General features: G+C 48.7%; 1 long non-coding RNA gene across 1 annotated transcript; it reads left to right on the top strand.

The window, feature by feature from the left end:
* The first annotated feature begins 257 nt into the window (after positions 1 to 257).
* On the top strand, positions 258 to 4,663 carry LOC148184086 (uncharacterized). Its single transcript, XR_015772736.1, has 3 exons — positions 258 to 538; positions 1,460 to 2,738; positions 3,869 to 4,663. It is a non-coding gene; the product is annotated as an uncharacterized LOC148184086 (long non-coding RNA).
* The last annotated feature ends 572 nt before the right edge of the window (positions 4,664 to 5,235 follow it).

Genomic DNA, 5,235 nt, shown 5'->3' with positions numbered 1-5,235 from the left:
GGCTTCTACTCCTGCCCCAGGTGAGCACCCTAGGTCTTAGGTGGCTGCAGATGTTCTTGTTATCCCTCTGAACAGTCCTCATTCTCTTGAATTTCACCCATATTTTTGGTCTCAAATATAACAATTTAACCAGGGACTGGGTGGAAAACTATTTCCATTGGTTTTGGATGTGCTACCCTGGGATTTTCCTTTGATTCCCGTTCAGAAGCTCCCTTCCCTTGGTATGCTTTCATCCCATGTTCTCCTGTGTTCCTCCTCTCTAAGGTAAATGGATTGGGCTGGTGTATAAAGGGGTGCAGAGGAAACTCACAGTGCAGGCAGGATCCTGTGAGAGCTGATGTGGGCTGTGCTCCTGTTGCTGCTTTAATTCATCATCACTGGAGCATGTAAAACCAGGACAGTTGCTGGAGCTGCAGCGCATGAATCACCCTTTGAGAGAAACGTGCCCCTGCGTGCTCCGACAAGCCCTCCTTTTCAAAGTGCCATTGTCAAACCTGGCCTGCTGAGAGCGTGGATCCAAAAACCTCTCACTGCAAAGGTAAATTGTACACTAATCCCTGCCTGCAGTTTGGTGCTGTGCCAAAGAGGTGCCGAAACCTCCCAGTGAGTCATATAAATCACAGCCCAAACCCCCGAGGGGGCTGGATTGATACCGGATCAATGTGAACGTGCCACGGAGTTATTTGATCGCTACAATGCTGGTATTGACTGTTATACACCTGTTGTATCATTAGGGATTACATCTGTTGTAAACACACTGTTTGATGTTGCAGGCTCTGCTAACCACATGCACTGTAATCATGGCTTGTAGCTGCTGTGGTGGCCTCAACATGCCCAAATTATGCTAATTTTCTTGTTGTGTGGGGTGGCCCGACAAAAGAGGTTTGTTCAGGGTGAGCCTGTGCAGAGGGAGATTGAGTGCAGCGTGCTGGGGGAGGTGGGAGAGAGGATGGGATTGTGATGGAGATGAACGGGGAGGAAGGTGAGAACAAAAATAATACCAGGTTACAGCAGACACCAGCTGAAGGAGGGAGTTTCCCAGCTCTGGCTCAAATTCATTATCAGGGTAAGGTCTGAAAAGATGAAAAAATCAAATAAGGATGGGCAAGTGTGGCTGGGCAGGCATGAGGCAGGGTTTAGCTGCTGGAAGGGCTCCTGGTGAAGGGGAGGAGTGAAGTGAGGTTGCTCAGCTGGGGTTTCACACCATGGTGGGGCAGACTTGTGGATGCCGGCAGTGGCAGCAGCAGCCTCAGCAATCCCTCATTCAGTAGTGTGTGCCTGCATTTGGGAGAAATTGATCCTTAATGGAACAATTTGGGTTCACACCAGTGGCTCCCAAGACAGTATCAAGCCCTTCCTTGCTGAGTGTATTTCTTGATCTCTGTTTTGGCAACTTAAGCCTGAGGGATGAGTTACTTAATGCTGACAGCTTCCTTAATCCTCATTTTTCCCATCTCAGGCACAAGGTTTCGCCCCGTTGCTTCTGCTTCCTACCCAAGAGAGGAGCCAGGCTTTCTCCAGAACATCCTTTATTGGACATGCTGATGGCAAGATAGAAAGCCACTCCACCCAGTGCTGCTCTTCCAGCTGAGCACCCATCACAGACATGGACCTAATCCCCTGCATCTTTATTAGCCATTTCATGACTGGTATAATGGACAATCTGCCCCTGCTTCCAGATGGAAGCAGAGCAGGACACCCTTCCACCTCCTGTATCCATGGAAGGGCAAAGGCCAAGGGTGTGTGATTATTCTGTTCCCACTTGGGGACATGCCCTCCTGGTCCCTGGGACCATGGTGTCATTGCAGTAGCAGAGCTCTGCCAGAGGAAGGGGGTATGAAACCTTTAGGATTAGAAGGGACATCTCAAAAAAAAATCAAACAAAAACCCCAAAAAGTACCTCTGTGAAGTGTTCTATACTTCAAAATTTTCTATAGGCTGAAGGTCCAGCTAATATCTATGATGTCCTGAATTCAACCATTTCTCTCCCTTTCTACTTCACTTGTCTTTTTTATTTTTTTCTTTCTCGTAGCAACATCCTGGGAATAAGCCAACAAGAGCTGTAAAACTCATGCAAACTTGGGGAAGAAGACATTGCAGGAGCCATTCCCAAATATTTCAAAACTTCTGTGCTGTAGTTAAAGTCCCAAACTTCATTTACCTTAAACTGAAGAAGAAAGATGATGCCAAAGGTTTTGAGACTGGAGGCATAAAAAGTGAATATTATTTTCAGTCCCTTTCTGGAGGTACCTAGAGAAGGGTCAAGATGTCTGCCTGACACATGTGGCCACTCCAAAGCTGTGCTGGAAACAGAGTGTCCGAAACTTTCTGCCTGACTGTCTTTCACATTGACCCTGCCCCAGGCAGAGGTGGCCTCTGGGTCACACTCTCCTCCCTTGTGACCAGAAGTCAGTTCAGTGATGACTTTTGGGAGGCTAGAAAGACACAGAACAAGAGTGGCATTTTGGAAGAAGCAGGTGAAGAGGGAAAGGACACCTGAACAGGCTCTGACCAAGGCAAAGGTCCTGGGCTGGCAGCTCATGACCAGCCTGGATGACATAATTTCAAATTTAATATTCTGGGTGGGACAAATGATGGAGAAGAGGATGGAAGTCCTTCTCTTAACCCAACCCCTAGAGATGACTCAACAGTGGAGCAAGTAGGGCTCTGACTGGGTAGGAAATGCTGAGAAACCCCACCAGCTCTGAGCAGAGCTCCTCAGCTCTCATCTTTACCAGGTAAGCATGAGCCCGCGTGGGGATGGCTCTGGCAGCTGTGGTGTGCATATCTGGGACTGTGGTGTGCAGGTGGGACTGTGCCTCACTGGATTTCCTGACAATTTTCCATTCATCTCTTCCTGCAATCTTTTCCAAGGTGCCAAGAGTGCATGTACAACTCTGGGTCATCTTTTCTGATCTTTACCTGGGGGTTTACACTAAAAAAATTCCCTACAAACCATTTTGAGGCCCTGGAAGTGCTATCAGAGCCCTTTAACCTGTGACAGCAATCTCCACTGAACTTTTTTTCCATTAAAACAACAGACAAAATTTGGCTTTCACCCAACAGCAACCCCATGGGTACAGCATGCAGCAGTGAATTTCTCAAGGACAACCTGGGGCACTGTGCAAATTCTGGGGCCCTTTTTGCTGGCCCATGCAGTGCAGAAACACTCAAATGCCTTCTCAAGATGCCACAGACTCTTCCTTATGCAGGACCTGACACATGGGTGTCTTATGGGTGGAAGCCTTGCAAGCCTGGCTGCTCCTGGGTAGTGATGTGATTTCCCAGAGCAGATATAAAACTTAACTGCTCCATGCCAGGAAGGGCACAAATGGGCTTTTGCCTTCTGGAAGTGTTGACTCACACTTTGAGGCAGCAGCATCTTTCTTCCACACTGACACCTCAGAGCTCCCCACCCACTCTGGTGTCCCAGCAGCCTTTCCTTATCCCTTCTTTCCTTCCTTCAGGTACTCTCCAAGTGATGCAAATACGACCACAGCCCAAAAAACCAAATTCCCATTTTCCCTGTCATCCCTCTCCTGTGTCTTGCCCCCCTCCCCCCACCTGGGGATGAATGGGATGCTCGTTGTGGCTGCAATATATCATTCTTACTATTTGTTATGAGGTTTTAATGAGTGCGGAAGATTAGGATGTTTGCAACAGTGTAACAATAAAATACATATCTCGCTCATTCCTTGCCAAAAAGTACTTACAAATAATAAAAGTGAGGCTAGCTGAATGCATAAATCTCCTTTCACAAGCCCCCACCCACTGTGCAATAATTAGTACAAAGTGCAGTGCTAATAGATCATCTTACTTGTGTGGGAAACTTGACATTATGCTTTGTTTATATTATCCCTTTGGCAAGAATCTGCATGGCAAATCCTGGCAGCCAGCAAACAAGAGGCTCTCAAGGAAGGTTTCCAGACTGTCGTGCAGAAAAGCAAGCCACAGGATTGCGTGCTGGTCAGGATGCTGAAACCAGCTGGGGAGCTGAAGCGTTAGATCCAGCTTTTATGGAGTTGAACTACCAAGTTTCCAGCTGACTAGGAGCAACATCCTGCGACTGATTTGCAAAGGGCTGTTCCCACCCCAGCCACAACAAATCAGTGTGAACCTTGGCTTCAGGATGGTGCCCTTTGCTTAATTATATATTCAGGGCCCAATTTACCGCCTGGGCCTCCTAATGGGAACAGACGGGGTCGCCCAGACTTGAGACAGGCACCGAATACGGCCCCTGCAGTCTCTGGCTCTGTAAGGAGAGGGTTTTCAGCCAGTGCCCAAATAGCTCAAGCTCCCAAGACCTTTCTCCTCCACTCAGCCCCTACAGAGACCTTGGCTGATGTGGGAATTACCTCTGCTGGGACATCTGGCTCTGTCCCATGGACCAGGCTTGCCGCAGTATGACTTGCTCAGGGCACAGTGGTGTCTCAAAATCCTGTCAGTAGGCACAAGGGCTGTCTTCAGCTCTCTGCTGACTGAAATGAGCTTTAGGTCAATGTGCTGGGTGGAAAGCCAGTCCTCATTCCCCCATGCCTGTGACTCTTCACCCCACAGCCCTTTTCTCTCTTTCTTGGGCTCAAGTCCCTTCCTTTTGCTTGTTTCTCTATGCCAGTGAGCAATAGAAATACCAGAGCCCAGTTTTTGGATGCAGAGATGCATTCCTGCCTAGTGAATCACAAACCATTAGCACCACAGGTCTGGGTATATTCACAGGAGGGCATGTTCTTAAGAGTTTCTTGCCAGTTGAGAGAATGGGGACAGGAAGCTGTCCTTTCTTTCCTTGGGAAATTTGGGAGTCACCTGCAAGTTGGCTATTTCAGCAGTTCAGAGGAGTGCCACCACACAGGATCTTGTCCTAAGGACATAATGCAACAGTGGCAGCTTGTCTTTGCAAAGGCCCTTCTGCCCTCCATCCAGCACCTTCCTCTGCTCACAGCCTCCCCAGAGTTGTCCCAGGTGAATTTTTCCTGTATGCTGGCGGTCTGAGCAATAACAAAAAGGCAACAATGCCAAGATACATGCTTCCATGTGGGATTGTCCTCTGCTGCTTCATGAAGTCACTGCACAGCATGCTCCACCAGGTCCCTGTGTGCTGCCTCGTGTGGTCCTGGAGCATCTCTCCCTGACTCCAGCTGGTGTTGGAGTGTGCCAAGCACGGTGTCCTCAGCACCTTCCCTCATCCTTCTGCTGAAGGGCTTTGGAAGGACTATCCTGTGAGAAGTGCCCACCTGC

This window comes from Pseudopodoces humilis, chromosome 6 (genome assembly GCF_049639895.1).
Source record: "Pseudopodoces humilis isolate 2021_Gansu_Grassland_sample_001 chromosome 6, ASM4963989v1, whole genome shotgun sequence".
In the NCBI taxonomy this organism is placed as follows: Eukaryota; Metazoa; Chordata; class Aves; order Passeriformes; family Paridae; genus Pseudopodoces; species Pseudopodoces humilis.
The sequence above is the reverse complement of the archived record's forward strand: the minus strand, read 5'-3'. Positions and strand labels throughout refer to the sequence as shown.